Raw genomic sequence first — 25,339 nt, 5'->3', positions numbered from 1 at the left:
AAAAGTTAGGAGACTCAGTACCTGATTTTAAGATTTTCTATGAAGCCATAGTAATCAAGATAGTATGGTACTGGTAATACAATTGTCACATGTAAGTTGAACATAATAAAACATACAGAAATAGGCCCACCTATATATGAGCAAATCATTTCTGATAAAGTTGGCAATATGATTCAACAGAGAAAGTATAATCACCCAACAAATAGTTCTGAAACACATATCCCATGTGCATGGAAAACAGTAGTCTTAAAGTAAAACCTAAAATTGAAAACTTCTATCTAGAAGAAAACATAACAGAAAAATCTCTGTGATCTGAGATAAAGCAGTGATTTTTTAGATAGGACTCAAAAGGTGTTTGCTTTTTAAAGAATAGTGTTTAAAAATAGAAGGCAAACCATAGCTTCAGGGCAAATATTTGCAAAACACACTTAATAAAATAAGGGTAACCAAAAGAATAATGAAATATGAAAAAATTACTAATAAGAAAAAATAAAAATGTGTAAAATATATTAAAAGATAATTTACTACATAAGAGATATGGATTTAAAACAAGCCCAAGTAACAATGCTCACTACCATTAGTCACCAGGAAAATGCAAATTAAAACCACAGTGAGACATCACAACGTACCTCATCAAAAGTCCAACAAACAAACAAAAACATGACAATAGTAAATGCTGACAAGCAGGCAAAGCAACTGGAATTTGAATATATAGCTGTTGGGAATGTGAAGTGGTATAGCCAATTTGGAAAACAGTTTGGTAGTTTTTTATACAGCTATGTATATATTAATATATAACATGCAAAAGAAATTAGGTTATGTTCACACAAGAGCCTGTATACTAATGTTTGTAGCAGTTTTAGTCATAACCACCAAATCTGGGGAACATTCTAAATGTCCGCTAACTACTTAATGAACAAAGAAATCATTGTATATCCATATAATAGAATACTACTCAGAATAAAAAGGAATGAGCTATTATTTACACTATGACATGGATAAATTGCAAAAGCAATATCCTAAGAGAACTGAGACTCAAAAGACTACATTCTGTATGATCCCATTTATGAAACATTTTAGGAAAGGCTAAACTATAGAGATAGAAATGAAATGAATAGCTGCCAGAATCTAAAGCAGTGATGATGTTTGAGGATTTGATTACAAAGAACACCAGAAAACCCTTCATGGTGACGGAAATAGTCTATACAATCATTGTGATGGTGGTTATGTGATTATATACGCTTGTCAAGATGCATGGTCCTGGACACCCAAAATGGGTGGGTTTTATTCTTCATACATGATACTTCAATAAATCTGAAGTATTACAAAATTTAGCAAATTTCTTGAAGAAAATAGCCATTAATTATCAGTCATATTCCTACATGTTATTGAAATGGGATAATTCCTTTGACTCCTTTGCAGGACTGGAGAAGGGGTTGGCTCATTTACTCAGCCCACAGCTGTCAACCTCTCATGGGAGGGGTGGCACACAAATGAGTGGGTGCAGGGGCTGGGTCGAGTACTTCTGGGCACTGGCAGGAGTAGCATTTTATGCAGCCCTGTGGCAGTGTCTAGGGAGTACCCGTGACCCCCGGAGCCCCAGAAGGTGTGTGTTACAGTGTGTTCTTTTAGCTTTGCTGTCCACAGACAGCTTACTTGTTTAACAGCTCAGTGGAGGGTCAGGGTGACAGCCTTTTGCACCTGCCTTCTTGGTATCTGAGTTCTTGTCTGGCATCCAGGGAGAATCAGGTTGCATGAACAAATTGAAGGGTGGTGAATCTGTAGGATTTTATTCAGTGGTGGAAGTGACGCCAAGTGGGAAGGGGAGCTGGAAAGGGGTGGAGTAGGAAGGTGGTCTTCCTCTAAAGTTTGGCCATCCTGGCTGACTTCTTCTCTGAAGTCCCACCATCAAGCTGTCCCTCTGAAGTCAAGCTGCTTCTCTCTGACATCAGGCTGCTTCTCTTTTCTCCTTCTCTGCCACTCTGCCCATGGAGCCTGGGGTTTTTATCCGAACAGAAGGCAGGTGGGGCAGGAAAAAAGCAACATTTGAGTGGGGAAACAGGAATGCATGTCCTCACTTTGGGCCACGGGTCCGTGCTTAAGAGTGGGGCTGCACCAGGGAATCCTACCTTTTTCTGCCTAGTATTTCCGAGATTCCTGTCTGTATCATTATCTAGAACTTTCTTTTGAGATCGGCTGCACTAGGTTAATCTTGGGTAGTCTTATGTGTCTGAGGTCAGCATGTGTATACATATGGGGGCAGGCAGAACTAACTGGTCTGGGTGACCTTGCCTGAGATTGTTCTTTTACATGTGTTTTCTCATTCATACCAGTATGTTTCACTTGATAATCTCAGAGTTTCCAGAGAGAGTAGAAAAGTCTTGGGTGTCTTGGGTCTAGCTTCTGATCTTACACAACATCAATCCTGCTCGATTTTATAGGACATAGTAAATTATAAGGATGAGCACCAATTCAACAGGATGGATATACTGTCTTGTTATAGGAAATGAAATGATTTTGAAGTCTACATAGTGAGTGAATAAATATGTCATCAGCCTGTATCCTATCACCTAAACTTCTAATATTTCCTGCCATTTTCTTCATACACTATAATAATATGTATATATTCTTCATATATATAATATATATTTACACACACACACACACGTACATACACACACAATCTTGACAAGTTATAATTCAAAGGCTATAGAATAAACTCTAAAACTTGGGTTATATAATAAATCTATTTGGTGTTGACAACTAACTTGTGTAATTAGTCCAGATTAAGAGCTTTTACTTACAGTTTCTGAGGTATTGCAAAAAGAAAAAGGTATTTTGTACAAAATGCTTTAGATTGTGAATAAATTGTTTTAGCCTAAAAGTAAATTTTAAGAAAAAGTTGTTTTATGAAAGTTAGTGAGCCTGAAAAGTATATGGAATAGCATTTATTCTGAGTGAAAAAAAAAATTATGAAAAATGCCTTTGCCATAAGCAATTTGTGTGACCATGGATATTTCTAAAAAATAAAGTTATTTTTTGATAAGATAACATGTAACAGGTAAAATAAAATCACATGCTTATATAGGGCTCACTGTTGGCTAAAAAATATCCTAAGTAATTTACATATGTTATATATTTTAATCCTTATAACACTGCTATTGGTAGGTCTAATAACCTCTATTTTACATATAAGAAAATAGTGGCACAGAGATGTTAATAACTCTTCAAGGTAACTTATATTATGAGATAGAGCCAGGATTTGATCTCAGGCAATCTAGCTCCAGAGTAAAAGCCTGTTTTGGCAGAGACTGAGATGAAGCTTTATTTGGGAATATTGTCCAGGGAACAAAATTGTGCGAGGTTAAAGAGGCTAGAATTCTACCAGTATCTCAGTAGGTCACTGGCTTTGATATGACGATAAAATCAGGTATTCCTTCCTTTAGGGGAAGGCATTTTATTCATTGTCCTGTCTCCCCGCTCTCATCAGCCAAGGGTAGCCTGAAGGAGGTTTAAATCCTTACATTTCTGGATGGCTTGTGAATGTAACTCAGTAGTTTTATTTAGGCATCACAAATATAAGAGGCACTTGAAATGGTCCCTAAGAAGACAAGATGAGGTTGAATTTAAGTAAAAGTAAAACCTGTGTTCATCTAGCTAACTTTTCTAGACAGTAGGGTCTTGAAATGAGGCATAGATGGAAACAAGGTTCTAAATTGCCTTTAAATTTAGAGCATAAAAAAGGTGATCTAAAATAATAGCTATCTTGTCAATGTATTTTCATGAGATTAATTTAAAATAAAAGCTATGAGATGTGTTGAATGCATAAATCATATTGATTATTAAATGTAAATAAAGGTACATAGTTATTTTCTCCTAGTCTTTTCTGAATCTCTTATTCAATATGCAAATGACTTGGGACTAAAACTAACAATGAAATATATTACTTTCCTTGTGAAAACTATAAATCAAAGAGGGAAGACTGTTCCTTATCAAAAAAAAAAAAAAAAAAAAAAGGTGCCTGGAGGGAGCATGTGCTGCCTTTAGGCTAAGTGGTTCAGACTCCAGAAATGTAGTATGCCATACCTTATCTCCAGTTAGAGATAAGAGATATTTTAATATCCAAAGCCTTATTGTATTACCTTCTAAAATGCAAATAGATAAAGGTTATTATTAAATAAAAGAAAATTGCGTCTTCCTCTTCTACATAGAAGGAGGACATCTTGTGAAGAACGTGTAGAGATTAATTAGACATATAAAGGGTTACTCTTTCAGCATATAGACATACGTTATATATAGAAATGTATTCTATCAAAGGAAAGAGGCCAGGTTTTCTGTCCTTCAGAGTGTACTAAGCGTTTGGAGGAACAGATCTGAACAGACCTGAACAATAGCTAAGATAGACAACCTTCTTCAATAACTCAAGCTGCTTCCACAATGGATTCAAAGTGCCTTCAACCTCAGGCACATTAAACATCCCTGGATGCAACAGCCTGTTTTAAAGAAGGCAGGAATTGTGGTTTGGCTTACCCTCAAGTTAAGTTAGTGAATCTTAGAAGAATGAGAATAAAATATCAGGCTTTCTTTCTAGGTCAAAGTGAAGCTACAGAAAAATAGTAGCTATGCCTTAAAAATGCTCTCTTTCTGCTTGACTGATACTGCCTGGAAAATAATTGCTTGAAGAAGAGGAAAAACATTTAAAAGATAATCAAACTATTCATGAAAACTCCTTTTGTTTTTAAAAAGGACAAATAACAATATAAGAGAATTGCTTCATTAAATTTATCAATCAACAAGCTAAAAGCCCAGCTGTGGTCCTTGCACTGCATGCCAAAAGGCATTCAAAAGTATCAAATGACATTATGTTTTCAGTATTAGTGTAATCTGAATTTAGTCCTAGCTACATTCATTTGAGATAGTGTTCCCATGTTTCCTTACATACCTTTTTCTTTCTCTCTAATTATCTTTCCAGGTTGTTTTCTTAGAGGGGAATATATTTCTGATGAAAATTAACTTTCAACAATAAAATATTATGTGTGCATTTTTATTTTCAAATTTAACATTAAGAAACTCACTAAAAAAGAAAAAAGGCTTTAGAAATTTTCTGTGTTTTCCTCAAATTAAGCTTCAGTTAAAACCATCGCTCCATTTGTGAGTATGTTATTAACAATAAATGAAATTGATAGCAATGCCTCGTTCCATCATGAGGCTTCTGCATAGGGTTTGTTAGCTTTTCAATGCATTTGTATTGAGAAACAATTTTTAAATATTGTGCTTCAGATAGCACAAATGTGCTATAAGACTTTACCAATAAATGGTGAGTTTAAATGTTGAAAACAAAGTGTGTATCTTTAACTGTCATGAAGGAATTATGTGAATATCATAATTACATGATTGCTTATAACACTTTTAAGGAAATCTGAAGATCTAATATTTATTTTCCAAACATTTTTGTAGTGAAAATATTTAACCCTTTAAAAAGTGGAGAGTAGTATAATGAACCCTTATAAAGCCATCACCCAAGCTTAAAATTAGCCAACTTGTGGTGAATCATTTAAAATCTATACTCCCCCAACTTCTACTACTGTATTATTTTGAAATAAAATTGATACATATTATATCATTCATAATTATTATAGTCAATAATATAATTTTAAATGTCATCTCTTTCATAGACTTTGAGAATCCCAACAGAATTCATAGAATTTTCCAGGCACTTAAACAATTTAATGAATATAAATATCTGGGATAACTTCTGGTATAATAAAAGATTAAAATATTTTCAAATTGAGCAATGTTATCAATGAGTATCTTTAATATGTTAATAATATATAATTGTGTGCATAATCAAAACATTATATTTGGTTGATTCACAAATATAAGTTGCTTTGACAAAGAAGAAGAGATATATTACATTTATATTGTAACTTCCGCTCAAGATATCAGACGAAACCCATATAAGATGTCATTCTTGATTCTCACACACAGAAATGCTGTATTAAATATATTGAACATAGATATTTTGGGATTTAAGCACCTATGTTGGGAGTAATTGGATGTAGTCAGTGCTATCCTTAGTGAAATACTCTAATTTTCTTTTTTTTTTTGCATAAATCAGAAAGTATGGACAAAAATAATCTACAAAAAGGAGACAAACTAAAGTGAGTTAACAATCCCAAGTCCAACTGGCAAGAAAATGTTACTTAAAAAAAATGAGAAAACCAAGTATTATACATGAAGATGTACTGGGACCCACATGAACTAATAGGGACAGTAGGCAGAGAAATTCTAGGCAGAAAAGGGCAGGGTCCCCGGTGAGGGCCCCCACCCTCAAGCCTGGAACTGTAGCCCAAAGTGAAAGCTTTACATCCCTGTTTTCCCACTCGAATGTTGCCTTTTCCAGAATTACCTTGGCCCACTCCATCCTCCATCCTGTACCCATAGAAACCCCAGGCTCCACTGGCAGAGAGCAGAGAAGAAGAGAAGAGAAGAGAAGCAGCAGCTGGACGTTGGGGAGAAGAAGCTTGACTTCAGAGAGATAGCTTGATGGTGGGACTTTGGAGAGGAGCCTGGCCAGAGATGGCTGGACTTCAGGGGAAGAACACCTTCCCGCTCCATCCTCTTTCCAGCTCCTCTTCCCACAGAGAGCCACTTCCACCAGCAATAAAATCCCCTGTGTTTACTATCCTTCATTTCGTTTGTGCAACTTGATTTTTCCTGGATGCTGGACAAGAGCTCGAGATACCGAAGGCTGTCACACTGACCCTCTGCCCTCACTAAAAGGCCACTGAGCTGTTAAACACTTAAGCTGTCTGTGGATGGCAAAGCTAAAAGAGCACTGCCTGTAATACTCCTTTTGGTGTTTTGAGGAGTCATATGTACTCCCATAGATGCTGCCACGGGGCCTGCATGAAGTTTTGTTCCTGTTGCCACCCAGAATCACTCGCCCCAGCTCCTGCACCCACTCAGCTGTGTTTGTTCTCCTGTGAGGAGTAGAGTGTGGTGGGTCCGAGCTAGTGAAGCCAGCTGAAGTAACCGGCTAGCTCCAGTGCCTGCATTTCAGTTTCTGCCTGCAAAGCGGTCAGGAAAATTGTCCTGTTTCAAAACTAAACATACAGATACTAAACCCAGGCTGAGGGAACTCCACGTGACTGGCTAAAAAAACCAAAAACAAAAAAACTATTATTTAAAGATAATTGCTTAATCTAGATCACAGGTATATCTGAGATTTTCATGGATGAAAATTCCTACTGATTTGATATCCATAGGCAATTTTTTTTTAAAACACGTGACACAATTCACCTATGTGTGGTAACATAAACTATGAGAAAACAGCTGAAAATTCAAAGATTATGATGACTTTATTCTTAAAACATGTGAAATAAATAAGTAAATAAATAATTGGACTACATGGGCTGATACTCATGTAGTTGGTGTTGGAACATCAGTTGTGAAATATCAGTTGTGAACAATAATCTTGTGTAGCGTTTGGGGAAAGCTCCACTGGAAAAATCTCAACACATTTCTTTAGGTTTACAAAGAAAGGCCATGACATCTACAGAGAATAATTATATGCCATTTGAAAACCAATTCCTGAATTTCTATTAGGCTCTGATAAAGATGGAATTCCTTAGTATTAGACACTAGTTGCCCATGTATCCAGAACTGCTCATTATGACCTCAGCACTTTCAGAACTTCAAAGACTTAGTGCTCAGGGGATATAAAAATAATGCATTGTATGCCGGAAGAGATAAATCTGGGACTGAGTACAAGCAAAACAAGACCAAAGGAAGCTACCTGAGCAGGTATTCCAGATATTCATGCCATACACCAAGATTGTACCAGTGCCCCTTTCTCTGTGACACATCCATCCATTGGAAACTTTCGTACAACTAGCTGAAAGAAGAGAAACATCTTATTTTATGGTATGTGGTTGTAGAGCAGAAGCAACTTAGAAAAACAGTGGAGAGGGAACATTGTCCCAGAGGGCAGAGCTTCTGGCAGTGTACTTGGTTGTTCACTTTGTGTGAAAAGAAATATAGTCCCAAATTAGAATATATATGGACCAATTGACAGAAGCAAATGGCCTGGCCAGTTGTTGAGAGGACTGGAAAAGAAACATTTGGAAAATCTGGGACAAAGAGGGTTACAGTAGGAGGATGTGCATGTTCATACTTGAGTTGGTATGAAGCGTGAAGATTTTTGTATTACAAGTAAATTTCTACCAAAACATGTCCACTATGGTAGAGTCCCACCCATCACACACACACAGACACACACGCACACACACACACAAATAAGTGTACTTAGTTGATGTTAGCCAGACTTTGCCGTTGGCAACCCCAGTGTGGAACAACAGTCACATATATGAAGGGGCTACAGTAGCAGAGATGGAGGCTATTCATGGGACACTATAGCATGGACTCCCTTTTAGCAATCCTGACCCAGTTAGTGCCACTTCTGAGTAACAAACTTAGCAGCAACAAAAAACAAATGACATTAATTTGTTCTGCTCCTCAAGGAGACCAACTGAATACTTCTCAAGTTGACTACATTGGACTTCTTTCAGCTGGGAAGGTCTAATGGTTTGTTTCCACAGGAATAGATATATAATTAAAGGGTATGTTTGTATTTTATGCCTGTAAGATCTCAATCAGCACTAGTGTCTGAGGGCTGCCAAAGTATTACATCTGCCAAAAGGGATATGTTATGACCTTATAACAGACCAGAGGACACATTTTACAGTAAAAGATAGGGTGTGGGGAAAAACCAATGTTCTAATAGAGTCCTTATTTATTCAACAAAAACCAAAAGAGCCCATTTGTTGAGTAAATAAAGGTTCTATTAGAGCCTTGGAATGGCCAGTCAAATGCAGAACTGAAGCACCAGCTCAGTGGTATTACCTTGCCAGGATTGGGCATCATCAAGACATAGTGTACACATTGAATTAAAAAGTTTTATATAAAATGGTGCCCTCTATCAGAAGATTACATAGGTTCAAGAACCAAAGAGTGGAAGTACGAATATTGCTGCTTACCATCACTTCCAGTGGTCCATTTTGAGAATGTGTACGTCCTCTTTCCACAATTCTGGAATCAGTTGGGATAAAAATTTTGTTTTTTAAAGGGGGCATACTTCCTCTTGGTAGTACAGGAAGGGTCATATTGAATCATACGGGGCAATTAGCACCTAAACATTTAGCGCTTCTATGTCCACAAACCAATAGGCAAGAACCACAGTCAACATCATGGCAGAGTTATATTCTTTGATACATATAGCATCTACTTTCATTGTGTCTTTAGATGAACAGAAGTGTGTTGTGTGTGTGTGTGTGTGTGTGTGTCTTTCCTTATGTGTCAATAATAAAATTGCAAACAACCCAGTTTAAAAAATACAAGCAAACAACCCGAACAACCCAATTAAAAAAAGAAAAACTTGAATAGGTACTTTACAAATGAAGATTTGGGAATGGCCAATAAACCCAAAAAACTAGTCTGTATTATTAAATCACAAAAATAATGTATATTAAGTAAAACTACATTCTTACCAAAATAGATAAAATTTTAAAAACTGAGAATACAAACTGCTGGATTGAATAAGAAACAACTTGAACTTTCATACATTGCTGGTGTGGCTGTAAAAAGGTAAAACTATTCTGGAAATAAGTTCGAATTTTTCTGACAAGTTACACAAATACCTAACCTAGAATCCACAACTCCAATCCTAGGAATTAATCCAAGAGGAAAGAAAATGTACATATACAAAACTTGAACAATAATATTTGTAACAGCTTTACTCATAATAGTTAGAAACCAGGAACAACCTAAATGTTCATCTGCACCACATGGGTAAAAATTCAATGAAATAATCCTCAGCAATAAAAAGGAATAAACTACTAATACATGCAAAATGAATGAATCTCAAAAACATAATCCTAATTGGAAGAAGCCAGACAGAAAAGAGGACATATTATATTTTTCATTTAGTGTGATGTTCTAAAACAAGGAAGACTATGGATGGTAAATGAAAACAGAGCTGTGATTACCTGGAGATGAGGAGTATGAATTGACTGGGAAGTGACCTAAGGAATCTTGCTGATGAAAATGTTCTATACTTAGACAGATGTTTGGATTATATTAATGTATGCAATTGTGAATACTCATGGAAATTTACTCTTAACATATGTACCTTTCACTTTAGGTAAATCATACATACTTTATTAAAAAATGTTGTCACTGAGTATTATTTGCTATACTATGTTAAGTGCAGTAAAACTATAAATTTCTGAAAAGAGAGATAGGAATTGTTTAATAGATTCATCCTCCTCCACAAAGCATAGTAGAATATTGACTTTTTAAAGATAAACTCTTAAAAGAATAATAATTCTTTCAAAAATAAACATGGAAGCAACAATTCACTTTAACAAGATTGAAACGTTTTTATTGAGTACAGATAAGTAATCATCTTGCCAAAATGCAAAGTTTCATATTTCTGTTTCAGTGTCCCTGGAGGCCCTCCTCATTTTAAATGTTTAATAGAGGTCGTAAGGAAAATAACATCTTTCAATGTAATTTGCAGAGGTGTTCCAATAAAAACCACAAACTCTCTCAACATCAGTAAATTTAAAGGCTAATTTCTGATTTGTCATCAATAGCTTATGTACCAACAATGCTGCCCCCACCACCATTTAAAATAAATTTAGTCTGACAACTGTGAGCATGAGAAAATAGTCATTGTGATTTTATTCATCTCTCTATTTTTAACAAAACATTGAGGAACTCCAAAGACCATTTTTATTCCTTTGATATCTATTAATTCTCTGAAAATCTGTTTCTCCTACCTCCTTTAAGTTGCTATTTTTGACAAATGATTTTTCATTTTCTCCTATCTTCAGAGATCTGTTCATGCTCTTCTGTTTATTTACGGTGCTTGGGAAAATGAGGAATTTTTTGTATTGCAAAAGAAATACTGTCTTGAAATATTTCACTGGAGTGGAAACTGTTAAGATATAGTTTCATCTAGTATATGTTAAAATACAAACAATAAAAAAATAGAAGATTTCAAAATAATATCTCCATCACTCTTATTCCTATCATTTCGCCTATCTGTCAGTGCTGACTACTAATAGTGCATCTTGCTAAATGGCATATGATAGACACTTTAGATACATTGAGGGACTGACAAAACATTTAACAAGAATATTTGGCTAAGCCATTATTCTTAGAAAAGTAGGCATGGCATTGTCCATATGAAAGTTTAATGGACTTTAAAAAAATCTCATGCTAAAGTAATGAAAAAATAGCACTGTGTGTACCAAAAGATACAAGTTAAAAATCTGGACGATTTCTTTTAAAAATAGCACGAAGGGCACAATTCCATTATTTTATGCTCACTTTGCTTTTTAAATGCAGATGTTACATCAACGTGGTGACACAAAGCAAAATGTATAATTTAATAGCCAGAAAAGATACAAGCTCAACTACAGCATGAAGTAGCCTCTAAAAGTTCACATTAAAATTTTGTAAAGAGTCAAACCTTCATGTCTATGTAATTAAAACAGGATGGTCTACTAATTCAGTCCTTTGCATTATGCTGCATTTTAAAAAGGTTATTTGGAATTATTATGACAATATATTCAGCAAATAAAAAATGCTTCTAAAAATGTATTTTAGTAAATACATAGAAAAAGTATATGAATATAATTTGCTATGCAAATAAGTCATTGTGTAAAGAACATAGTAAATTTTTAGAAAGACCATATTCTATGTGCATCATGATTTCATGAATGTTAGCTTGCCCACTCTAGTGAAACCTCCATGTAGGAAAGTGTATAAACTCATGAGTTGCACATCATCTACTCAACATTAATTTGATCAAATGACTATAATAGAGAACTAAGAGAAAAAATATAGCACTAATGGTAGCCATAAAAATGACTGGTTTCCAATCCTGTGGAATTTATGGGCATGCTTTCCATGTGAGATGAAAGTGAGGGCATGAACCCTAAGAGCATACATAACTAGAATATAGGAGCTCAATCAAATGTACGCAGTCTTTAAGGAAGATGCCTCGTTTGTCCACTCACAAGAAAAGCTTATCTTGAATTAAGCACTTACATTGTGACAGTATTAGGCAATGGAGTTGACTAAACATTATATTTTAATTTATTTTAGTAAGTAAACATTTTAAATTCAAGATAAATATAAACTAGGCAAGATACTTCAGTAATATAAAAGGGAGAGTAATTAAATGAGTCTGAGGAGAATGAGAAAAAAAAACTTCATAGAGATGTTAGTGATATCTACCTTACTATATTATTTCTAAGAGAGTATACATAGAACATCATTAAGTCCACCAACTAGTCAAACACTAAACTTAGCAGTTATTATGCGAATATATACTTGTCAGTCAGAAATGTGTGCAAAATAACATTATAAAGCAATCTAGTAGTAATCAACAAGCACAGGAAGACAGAACCAAAAGAAGTTTTAAAAATGATTAATAGTAGTATATAAAAAATAACTAGAACTGAGGCCTCATACTGCTTCTGCTACTAACCGCGTAGCAGAATAATAATGCAGAATACATTATATGGCAAGTGAGTTAAACTTAGCTAAAACCTTACTGCTGTAAGTCCTCACTAAAAATCATTGATAGGTTCTTAGAAACAGCAACTTCAAGCAAAATAAAGTACAGGGAAACCAGTTTCACCATAGGCTAAGTGATATAAACAAGGGTTAAGTTCCTATGGTACAATTCTGGTCACAGAAACATCACTAATGTTCTAAATAAAAATCCAAAACACTTTAATGTAAAACACTGAAGTAAATGTAAACTATACATACATTTAAGAAAGATTAATAAAAACAAGTAAGATAATTATTCACCCAATATTTCGGGAATCAATGAGAAACTTCACACTTGTTTTAACTGGGACAAGTTAAAACTGTTAAAACTGTTTTAACTGTGCACAGACACGTGCACAGCTTATACACAACCTAATGGATGCAGCTTTGGGATGTTTGAGGAAACCAGGGTACCCAGAGTAAACTCATGCAGACATGAGGAAAACATGCAAACTCCATACAGACAGTAGCCTCAGACAATAATTGACTTTTCTCGTCAATGTATAACCAAACGACAATGAAACAAACTTATTCAAAGACCTGCTGTATCTATACCTATAATATAAATACACTGAGTCAGATCGTCTCTGGATTTTCTTTTTGCTCTAAAAAAACTTGACCTACAAGCAACATATTTAGACACAGAAAGAATAGTCAGTGCTAGAGATATTTGGTTAAGAAAGTAACCTTTTAGTGTAATTTTGTGAGAAATTTTGAAGAAAATTAGAAGGACTACATTGTTTACCTTGAAAAGAGCAATGACAGCCATACTTATTACAGAGAAAATTCTAAATTGGTTGATTTGGATGGAACACCCAGAAAGTGGATGAAGCAAATGCTGTTATTGTTGCGAATTATAGAATATAAAGCATAAAAAGATGAAAATAAGAGTAATTAGAGGTGAAAAACATAGAAATAAGAGCTCTAATTGAGATAAAATTAAAACATCACAAGATTCTGTGAAGTTATCTCCCAAAATTTTGTAGCCTACCATTTGGAACATTATTCACTACAACTAACATCTTAGAAAATATATCTAGCCTCTTGATGTTTACACCAAATTAGTAGAAAAGAAGCCAACTTTAGTTTTAATATGTTTAGGTTTTGAATATTTTTCTCTTCCAAGCAATAAAACAATCACTAGAGAGGGCGTAGCAATTTTAAAGCTTCTCAGCAAAGGTCATGTCATTTTTAATTTATTCTATCGTCATCACAAACCTGTTATGCATTTAACTACCTTACATTAAAGATGACATTTACACATTGCAGTCTTATAATATATTGCCTCTACCTTCATCCCCCAAAATGGTAAATCTATGAGTCAATAAAATGGTTTCTTTCAAGGAAGAACATCCTTCTTTGGAGATTAAGAGATATACACATATTTGATTATGAAAAGGAGACCTCTGGGAGAAAACTTGAAAAAACTGAGACTAGATGAACTGTTCTTCATCAGGAATTTGAAAATACGGGGCAAATTAACAAGGGAGGGAGTCTAGAAACGTGGGAGAACAGGAATCCAAATAAAAAACAAACCAAATTCCCTCAGGATCACAGGGTCAAAGGATACTTTTTAGAGAGATACCTACTCCTCTTTTCATGTTGCCTGCTTTTTTGTGCTACCCTAATTACTTCAAATAATTCCAAAAAAACAAAAGTGCCATAAATGTAGTATCTAAGAGTAAAAAAGGGACCTCAAAGGTAGGAGACAATAAACATACAGGGAAATTGACATTCAGCTGAAAAATGACAACAGAACTAGAGATGATTAAGCAGAAGTTCCCCAAGCTTCTCTATAAAGAGGAGGAAGGTTTCTGTTTGCCTTTGGAAACAAATTGGGTGTGTATCAGTTGTCCATTGCTGCGTTGCAACTCACTACAAATTTAGAAGCTTAAAACAACACAAATATGTTAATATTTCACAATTTCTGTGTCAGTAATCTGGCATAGCATGGTTGTTCTGATTATGGTTTCACAAGTTTGAAATCAAGGTGTCAGTCAGAGCTGCTATCTCATCTGAGACTTCATTGTCTTAAAGCTCATTCAGGTCATGGCAGAATTCAGTTCCTTGAGGTTATAGGACTAATGTCACTACTTTCTTGTATGGCTATTGACTCTAGGCCGTTCTCAACTCCTAAAGCCTGCCTCTTGTTGCTTTGAATCACCGATTTTCTCTCTGACATCTAGAACCAGATTTAAAAGGCTCATGTAATTAAGTCAGCTCACCCAGATAATCTTCTTTTCTTAAAACCGACTGTGCCATATAACATAATCTAATCATCAGAGTGAAATCTCATTATATTCACTGATCTTGTCCAGTTTAAAAGAAAAGGGATTATACAGGGCATGAACACCAGGGGTGGGAAATTTTTAGTACATCTTCAAATTTTCTTACCATAGGTGTTCAATCCAATTTTTACTTTAGTTTTATATGTCTGGACAACTCCCAGGAAATTGCAACACTTGGGATTACCCAGGGATTGAGACCTCTATTATATATAAGTAAAGAAATTTATTCAATTTTTCTAATACAATCTTTCCATAATGGTTCAAATATTTTAGCTTCTGTTTCTCATTATATTAATAGATAGCTCAAACTTGAAATTTATTTTAAAGAAAAATATTCAATATGTATTATGATTTTCCAAGCACAGAATTTTGAAAAACAAGTTTGTTTGTGACTTTTAACATAATTTTAAGTTTCCCTAGAAAAGATAGATATGAAAGAATAAATACCCTCAATTTTCTAAGAAGCAAGAGAGTGACACAAACTTACGGTAAAGAATTGGAATTGTGGAAACACCTTGATCTTAGAAGATACGCTTTAGTGGGAATCGGAAAACTGGTTTTTTTGTTTTGTTTTGTTTTGTTTTGTTTTTTCCATAAAGGGCAGATAGTAAATATTTCAGGTTTGGAAAGCCAAGAGGTAAAATCAAGGATATAAGTAGATGCTTAAATGAAAAAAAAAGAAGTTTCCATACAATTTTTAATTGATGAAATTCAAATTTCATTTCTGAACACTAAAATTTAAATTTTACATAATTGTCATATGCCACAAAATATATTTTTGCCTCTTTTAAAACAATTTAAATAGGTAAAAAAAATTGTAGTACATTACCTATATAAAAACAGACAGTAGCCCAAACTTAGTTTGTGGGCCATTACATATATATATATATATATACTCCTTATTTCTGTAGTTTTACTGAATGCTGCTCTAGAGTTCTTTTATGGAGGTCACTTTTGGCCCCATTAATAGCTAAATCCTAATTTTTTTTCTTACTCTTTTAAGGACTCTCTCTTTCTCTGTATATACGTATATATGTATGTGTACATACATACATACATACATACATACATACATACATACATATATACACAAGTATAGCCATATTTTTCTTGTTTCTATTAACTACCATTTGAACTTATATATTCTCCCACTTATTTCCACAGTCATTACCTCATTTAATTTCATGTAACTAGATTTAGACAAAAGAAATCATTATAATGTAGATAGAATACATCCCCAATGATTTTTTTTTGGTTCCAAAGGGACTTGGTTCTATTATCTCTTACAATTAAATGTATTATACTATGTATCAGTAATAATAGTCTCTAAAATTTATGATGTTCTTACTTTGTATGTTTTCTGTAACATTAAGATTTGTAATGAGAAAAATAGTATTTTGTTGATGTAATGTTTGAATACCAGTTCTTAGAATTTTAACAGTAGTATTCTGTGTTCTGCAAAGCAGAAGTTAGATGACTGGAATTTACACATTGTGCATTTTGGACTGTTAGAGAGAATATGTGCTAAAAGAGTCCTTGATAGTCTAGTTAGCCCATAACCTAAAATCATTTTTTTGCTCTAAAATTTTTTTACAAAATGATTTATTCAAAAATTGATAGCTATTGTACCAAAAGGGTATTTTTAAGTTCATATGCAATAATGTTTCAAAAGATTAAATTATGGTCTGTACACCTTGAACCCATGTGGGTTGTTAAATACCGTTCTTGGAAAGTAAACATCAATGTTTGATGGAAGCTTCTAACATTAAAACCAGATGAAAAACAGGTTTTTATTCTATACTTTCTCCAAAGAAGTATTTATGATTACTTTTTTGACAAACGAGCATTTCATAAATACTTCAAAATAGCATTTTTAGGTTTCCAGCAAGCTTCTTGGGAAAAGGTTTTAAACTTTTGACCCAACAAAGGTTTCTAGACTGAAAACACCTTACCATCTTTTCTCACTTACCATTGAGGTGGTGATGGACAAGGTGGCTACCAGGGGAGAACTCAGCTTTTTTTGAATTAAACTAAAGAGATTCCTGAGAGATAAGGAACTACATAATCAAAGCAAAAGACAGCTGTTATCTCCTCAGCCCTGGGGAAGAACTAAAGGACTTCTAAGAAGTTGAATCCCAAAAATGAGACAGTTCACGAACATCTTTGAACTTGACAAAAGAGAGGAGCGCTTCTCTTAATTTAGGTATTGAAAGGGGAAGTGTGAAGGTGGTAAGTCAATGTCTAGGAAATAATAGAATGAACAATTCTGACTCTCAGAGTAATCTTTTCAGAGTATGACACACAGAATCTCTTCAAGCTAAAAAACAAACAAACCAAAAAAAACTATATTTATTAATACTCCAATTAATATAAAAGTGTTTTTTTTTTCTCATGGCTGAAAAATACAGGTTGTCATTAACCTGTGGTTCTTTTAAAACAGTATTCCGTATTTATTTAAATGCTGTAAATGCTCATATCCCTATTTCTAGTAGAAGACTAAAATATTTAGCTTTAGCATTTCATTTATTTCAGTGTAGAAAGCTTTTAAGATTTCTAATTGTTGTTATTCACAACATCATTTGGTATGCTGAATAGATTTTTTAGATTACAGATTCACAAATTACAGTATGAAGGCCAAATCCAGTTGTACATTGTTTTTGTAAAGTTTTATTGAAACACAGTCATATCCATTCTTTTATCATTGCCTGCATATGCTTTCCCCCTGCAACTACAGAGTTGAGCAGTTGTTTCAGAGACTATATTGCCCACAAAGGTCTAAAATAAGTATTATCTGGACATTTCCAGGAAAAGATTGCTTACCCTTGAATCTTTTAGATAATCAAAGCTGTTTCCAAATAAATATGTCTAGTACTTCAAGTGTTGATAATTCAAAAAACATATAGCAAATAAAAAATTAAATAAAACTTTTAAGTTTATCATGTGACGCTCCAAGATTGCCTAACCAAAGAGAACATTTTGTAGTGCCTCATAATATTAACAAACTGCTGTCTTAGGTACAATAAGCAGCTGATTTATTGAAAGTGACTTGTGCAGTCAATATCTGGAATGAAACAGCCAGTTTCATCTTGTCCAATTTTTACATTACTCTTCATTTTCCCTGAGAACTACATAGCTGAAACACTTTTAGTAAAGCACTTCCTTGTAAAATGATCAGTTGTATCTGTCACCAGGAAGAAATGCATTTTCCTGCTTTATTACAGCCATCTGCATCCTTCATTTTCTTTTAATTCAGTCACTGGAGCCCTAATGATCGCAGCCATTTCAGGAGATGCCATCAATTACAGTGAGGAGCTCATTCAGAAGTGAAAGATGAGTTCCATTCTCTGTTACTTAGAGGTCAGTGATCATTCCCCAACCTCTTCGTAGTGAACAAATAGTATAGTAACTTTCACAGGCTCCCTTCATTTTTCTCAAGTCTGCTTCTTTATGACTTTTTGTAGACCTTGGTTATAATAACTTCATATGTTTGATGCTGGCAACCCTAAGACAAGCCTGACCCAATCATTTTCCTTGCATCTACCATGATAAATTCAATAATATATAAGTCTGGCTTTCAGGAAGGATATTTTGAAGAACAGGTATTGTTAAGGTGGCGTGTAAAAAATTCCAAAGCAGACATAGTTTGTAAAATTTATATTCAAAAGTTTCCAAAGTAGTAATTGTTTTTCATCAATTAACTTTATATTGCTTTCTATAAAATAATCATCTTGAAGGATTTACTATAATTATACAATATTCAGATACTAATTTTACATACCCTAACTAAAACCCTTTTAATAATTAGGAATGCAAATCTATTGTCAATATTCTGTTTGATGGCAAAAGGGTTTAGATGACTAATACAAAACCAGCAAACAGATATTTGCAGCTGTTTTACACAAAGTCACTTAAAGCTAGAAACAACCAAGATGCCTTTCAATGGGTAAATGGATTAACAAACTGTGATATATTCATATAGCAGAATATTATTCAACAATATTTGAAGAAAATGAGCTATTAAGCCATAAAAAGACATGAAGGAATCTTAAAGGCATATTACTAAGTGAAAGAGCCATTTAAAAGGCTACATATTGTATCATACCAATTACATGATATTCTGAAAAATAAAAAACTAAGGAGATGGTTAAATGATCACTAGTTGCCAAGGAATTGAGGGAGGGAAAGATTGTTAAGTAAATGAAGCAAGGATATTTTAAGGTGGTGAAATTATTCTGTGTGATATTGTATTAGGGAGTATATGACACTATTCTTGTTGTCAAAACCCATAGAACTATATAGTATATAGAGTTAATCTTAATGCACCCAGTTTAGGAAAATATAACCACTTAGTAAGTCGGAGGATCCCAGATTGGAATGCAAAATTTGACAAAATATAAATATACGATAAATGCATAAAATTACCTTACTGAAGAGGGTTGGGAAAATGGTGCTTACCTATATAACTTTGGAAATAAATAGAGTCTGTAAAAATAAAGATAAAAGAAATTGTACTTAAGTCCTATACTTCAGTTGATAAAATTGTTTCCCTTAGGGGAGCACGATAATAATTCTCATACTTCTATGTGGGTATATAGATGAGAACAATTAAGTAAATGGATGGTGGATAGTGGGGCCAGGTTTCACACTTTATATATATATATTTATATATGTAGTGTGTGTGTGAGTATGCATATGTGTGTGTGCGTATATATATATATATATAGTGTGTGTGTTTGTGTATACACACACAGAGTATATATACACATGTGTGTATATATATATCTTTTTTTTTTCTTTCTCTGTCAGCTGAAAGGGCCTTGGAGCAATAATAGCTAAGAAAATTAAGATGATTCACAAGAGAATGACAAAAAGCAAAAACTAAGGGAGAGTCAAGTAACTCATCCTAGAAAGAAATCTTTAAACAGCTATTTAAAAATGAGATAAATGGGCCAGGCACGATGGGTGACACCTGTAATCCTGGCACTTTGAGAAGCCTGTGTGTGGCTCGCTTGAGGCCAGGATTTCGAGACCAGCCTGGCCAAAATGATGAAATCCCATCTCTACTAAAAACATAAAAATTAGCCAGGTGTGGTGGCACATGCCTGTAATCCCTGCCACTCAGGAGGTTGAGACAAAAGAATCTTCTTAAATGTCTTCTTAAACCTGGGAGGCAGAGGTTGAATTGAGCAGAGTTTGCACCACAGCACTCCAGCCTGGGTGACAGAGTGAGACTCTGTCTCAGGAAAAAAAAAAAAAAAAGGGATACATAAAGTGAAAATTGAGACATCGATAGGGTACACACTCTTTTTGTTTTGGATTCTAATGAGAAATTCACTGTAATTCTTATCCTTCATCCTATATAGATACAGTGTTTTTTTCATCCTGTATAGATAAGGTGTTTTTATCTCTGATTTCCTTCAAGACCTTCTCTTTGTCTTTGATTTTCTGCACTATAGATATTTTGATATTTGTCCTGTTTCATGTTCTCTGGACCCCCTGGATCTGTGGTTTGATGTCATTAATTTTAATAAAAATTCTAGGTCATTATTACTTCAAATATTTATTTTGTCTCTCTTTTCCTAATATTCCTACATGCATATGTTACACTTTTTGTAATTGTTCCCACAGTCCTTGAATATTTTGTTTCATCTTTCTAAATGTTTTCTATTTGCATTTCAGTTTTGAAAGTATCTGTTGACACATCTTCAAGCTAATTGATATTTCCTTGGTCATGTCCAATCTACAGATGAGCTCATTAAATGCATTGTTAATTTCTCCTACAGTATTTTTTATTTCTAGCATTTCCTTTTGTCTCTTAGGGTTTCCATTTCTTTGCTTACATTACCCATCTGCTCTGGCATGTGGTTCTTTTTTTTTTCATTAGAGCCCCTAGGATATTAATCATAATTATTTTAAATAGCTAGGCTAACTACTCTAAAATCTCTGCCATTTTTGAATCTGGCTCTGACATTTGTCCTTTCTCTTAAAACTGTGTTTTTTGTGTCTTAGTATGCTTTTTGATTTTTTTGTTGTTTTTACTGAAAGCAGGATATGATGTACTAGGTAAAAGGAACTGAGGTATAAAGGTCTTTAGTGTGAGGTTTTATGTTTTGCTGGCTAGGAGTTAGTCTCTGTTTACCATTCGCTATAGCTACAGGTATCAGAGGCTAAAATTTCCTCTGATGTCCTTGTTTTTGTTTCCCTTTTTTTCTTTGAGTTTCCAAAGAAATTTCTTACGTAGCCTGATACTTGCAATTTTTTTAGTTGTAATCTTCTATTATTATACAGAAGCCTATTGATATAGTTGCAAGGTGTGAGGTGAGGGGAAGTATACTACAGTTCTGTGATTAGATCTCAGTCTTTCGGTAAGACTGTTTATTCATTAGTGCCCAGCTATTTGGTTGTATTTTGTTTTGTCTTCTCCGTAAGTGGGACAGGAAGACTAGAGAGGGATGGAGATGGGTATCTTCCTTCACATGGATGCCTAAGGTGGACTGGGGTTGAGTATTTTCCTTTCCCCATGTTGCTTAGGCTTGGGAAAACCCCACTTAATTTGTGTTTAGTAAAATCCTTTCCCTTGAATGCAGGCTTTGTTAAGGAAAAGAGAAGCTCTGAGTTTATTTCAAAATGGCTGCTTTTTCCCTCCCAGTGCCAGATACATGGTATTGGGGTTTTTTATCTGCTCTTCACCGAGTCAACCTGGTAGAGCTCTTGGAGGCAAAACAGACACAAATGTGGTGACCTTCTTAAGATGGCGCCCCACCAAAATTTTAAGACTCATTTTGTATTGTAAACCAAAAGTGTCTGAGACAGGTCTCAATCAATTTAGAAAGTTTATTTTGCCAAGTGACACAGCCTCACGATGTCCCAACAACATGTGCCCAAGGTGGTTGGAGTACAGCTTGGTTTTACACATTTTAGGGAGATACGCAACATCAATCAATACATGTAAGTGGTACCTTGCATGTATGGTACATATTTCTGGTTTGGTCCAGAAAGGCAGGCTGACTGGGAGCAGGGGCTTTCGTGTAGCAGGTAGATTTAAATATTTTATGATTAGCAATTGCTTGAAAGAGTTATTACCAATAGAAAGAAATGTCTGGATTACAATAAGGGATTGGAGAGACCAAGCAAGGTTTTATCACGCAGATGAAGCCTCCACTTAGCAGGCTTCACAGAGAATAGACTGTAAATGTTTCTTATCAGACTTAAAGAGCCTGTTCTATCAGTAATTCCAAAAGGGAGGACAGTATAATGAGGCATGTTCAGCTATCCCTTCCCATCATGGCCTGAACTAGTTTTTCAGGTTAACTTTGGAATGCCCTTGGCTGAGAGGAGCACTTGAAAATTTATTTTTGGTTTACAGCATATACGGAACTTCCAGCAATTCATTAATTACAGTTCTTTTCTTTTTCTTTTTTCTTTCTTTTTCTCCTATCCTGGTCTGACTCTGACTGTGGTTTCTCTTTCTGGACTTTTGCTCTAATGAAATGTGATTCTCTATATCTACCTTTCTGTCTCCCCAGTTTTGGTGGGGATGGACAACTGTTTGCTCTGTGACCTTAATTCTCTGATGAATCTAAGTAGAGTTGCTTATTTTCAGTTTGCTCTCCTTTTTTTTTTTTTGCATCTGGGACATGTTTGATGACTTCCAAGTTTCTTACATGTTGGACCCTAAATTCACTTTAGTGAATTCATCATGAGGAAATAATTAAGTATAATCCTGTATAAGCAAAATATTGTTAATCACAGTATTAAAAATGATAAAATGTAGATTAAACACACTGTAGAATTTAAAGTGATAATGCAAGTTTATATTTCGAGATGAGAAGTGAGAAACTGCAGATATAAACCAGTGAGAAATGGCAATTACAAAAGTGTACAGTCCCATTTTTCTAAATGTTAAACGGAAAAATGTGCACATATTAATACAAAAACTTTAGCAGAAGTCATCACTTGTTAGGACAATAATAAGTTACATTTTTATCTTAATTTCCTTATGTCTATAGCAATCAGAGAGTAAAAATAAATAAAATAGTTAAATTTATTTTAATAACAGATTTGTTTACAAAGAAAGCTATTTATTTAAACTTAATTACTGAGTGCTTTGCATATATGACAACTTGAGGTAGGCAATACTAAAAGGAAACAAATAAGAGTACACATGTCATCATGGATCCCCCTATCTTCTGAAAAATAGAGATACACTGAATATTAATGAACTAATGAGCAAAAGAGAAAAATTCTATCTCTTTTATGCATATTTGAGAGGCATCTATCACACTAAGGCATTTTTTATCTGCTTTAGAAAGTTACCTCACAGAAGTGATGTAGTCTATGGGTTTTGAGCAGATTTTTGTCAGATTTTTGTGTGTAGAGAGAAAAAAATGCATGTGAGTATATGCATGTGGTTGTCTTCTTTATTATTATGCTGTTGCTTGTTTGCTGTCATTTTCCTAAAATATTGATGAAAAAATTAAGGTAAGTCATTGTACTATCAATCATAGAAGGCTGACTACATCCTCTTGTGTGATTAAATCTGTTAAATTGCTGATTCAGTAATAGTTAAAGACTTTAACATACTTATGGAGAAAAATAATCCATAGGTTAATGGAGGCATATTTTTATTTTGATATGGTAAAATTTATAAATAATACAATTATTTGTATTAGTTTATTTGTTTTGGTTTGTTTTTAACTCATTTTCTTCATATTCTTCTGCCCTCTCCAACAATTTTAAACTTTATAAGAGCCCCAAATAAATAAATCACAACCTATCTCTAAACTACATTACAGTTTACATAAATTTACATAAATTCTTACTGATAAATTGAGGAAATAGCTCTAGAATAGCTAATATCATACCCTAACAGTAGAACAGCTGACCTTTATTTAGATTAAATTTTCTCAAATTACAGGAAGGATTATCATACTTTTAACACAATTAAGTTGAAATTTTTTTTATGTTTAGCTACAGATATATAAAAATGGTATCGATTTTAGAAGAGGAAAAAAAATAACTCTGGCTATATCAATTTGTCCTCCATGGATTTTCCTCTTTTCACCATTAGTAGTAATTTTTCACAATCTTTAAAATTAATAATTTATTTCATATTATTAGTTAATAATTTACTGTAAAATTTTATATGAGCTATATAAATATACAGGAATAATAAGAACTATAAAAAATAGTGACTGTGTTTTAGCATTGGGTTTTTAAAAAAAAGCAACAAATTTTATTTTTGGTTCAGACAATGAGTCCCCAGATATTCTGCTACTTCCAGACTGACTGCTAGTAAAGAAATAAATTGGATTAGAACTCTGGCTGACTAAGTACTATATTCAGCACTTCCAGAGTACAGACTACATCCATAATAAATGACTTTAATTTAAATGTGATTTCTAACAAAAATCGTTTTACCATTCTGACCGTATATACAGTAGTTCCTTAGGATAACAATTATTTCTAATAATTTAAAACTTTGAACCTGCTGGCATGAACTTTATTTCCAGCACAGTACAATATGAAACATTTAAATTGGGCAAAGTCAGAGGTATATTATAAGATTCTCTCTGTCTCTCTCTCTCTCTCCCCCTCTCCCCCTCTTCCTCCCTCCCCTCCATTCTCTTCCTCTCTCTTTTTTCTTCTGTCTCTCCATTTCACAAGTTTTGAAGATTAGTGTGAATGTTGGGAAACCAAGTTAGATATTTTGGGATGTAAATGTAAATTCTTATTAACTCTTTCAAAAATACTTGTCAACTAGAGGCTCCAAAATATAAAGGGGATTAACTGATGCATCCTGCCCTCTGGGAGAACATGGTTCAAAAGGGAACATAATGATGCCTATAATAAAGTTTTACATGTGGTAGACAATTATTTCAGTTCCAAAGAGAGTATATATATTTTAAAAGGGGGGATTCAGAGGAGTAAGAAAATTTGTTTAGCTGATGAGATTAGAGAAAAATACATTGAGCATATGATGGTTAAATTAGTTTTCTAAGGTTACTGAAGAAAGAATTTCTTGAGAGTGATTGTAGCCTGAACATGGAAACATGACTGAGACCTTTAGACACATATAGCAAATATAATTCAATTTATGTGTGAATGTTTACACAAAATAATGGGTCAGTAAAATAAGAAAATAGCTCATACTCTAATTAAATACATTGGCTATATCACCATTAAAAAGTATGTTTCAACAAAAAAATCCAAATAAATCTTCCTACTTTCTTGTTGTTTTTGATGTTACTGCTTTCTTGCTACCTTGAATAATTCTATAAATACTATCATCCCAAATCCTTGCAAACACAAGATTATTACAGAAACTAAATAGTGTACCATTTCTGTATGAAAAGAAGAACATAAAAAAATTTTGATAACCAAAATGGATTTATATCATTTCTATCTATCTAATTATTTAAATT

General features: G+C 33.8%; 1 long non-coding RNA gene across 1 annotated transcript in view; it reads left to right on the top strand.

Annotated features, from left to right (window-relative positions):
- The first annotated feature begins 7,735 nt into the window (after positions 1 to 7,735).
- Positions 7,736 to 25,339, top strand: part of LOC134739560 (uncharacterized) — a 67,291-nt gene continuing 49,687 nt past the window's right edge. The window contains exons 1-2 of the long non-coding RNA XR_010126335.1: positions 7,736 to 7,806; positions 18,169 to 18,272. This is a non-coding gene — a long non-coding RNA (uncharacterized LOC134739560). The remainder of the gene's footprint in view (positions 7,807 to 18,168; positions 18,273 to 25,339) is intronic.

This window comes from Pongo pygmaeus, chromosome 4, assembly GCF_028885625.2.
Source record: "Pongo pygmaeus isolate AG05252 chromosome 4, NHGRI_mPonPyg2-v2.0_pri, whole genome shotgun sequence".
NCBI lineage: Eukaryota > Metazoa > Chordata > Mammalia > Primates > Hominidae > Pongo > Pongo pygmaeus.
This window is presented reverse-complemented; position numbering and strand designations above follow the sequence as displayed.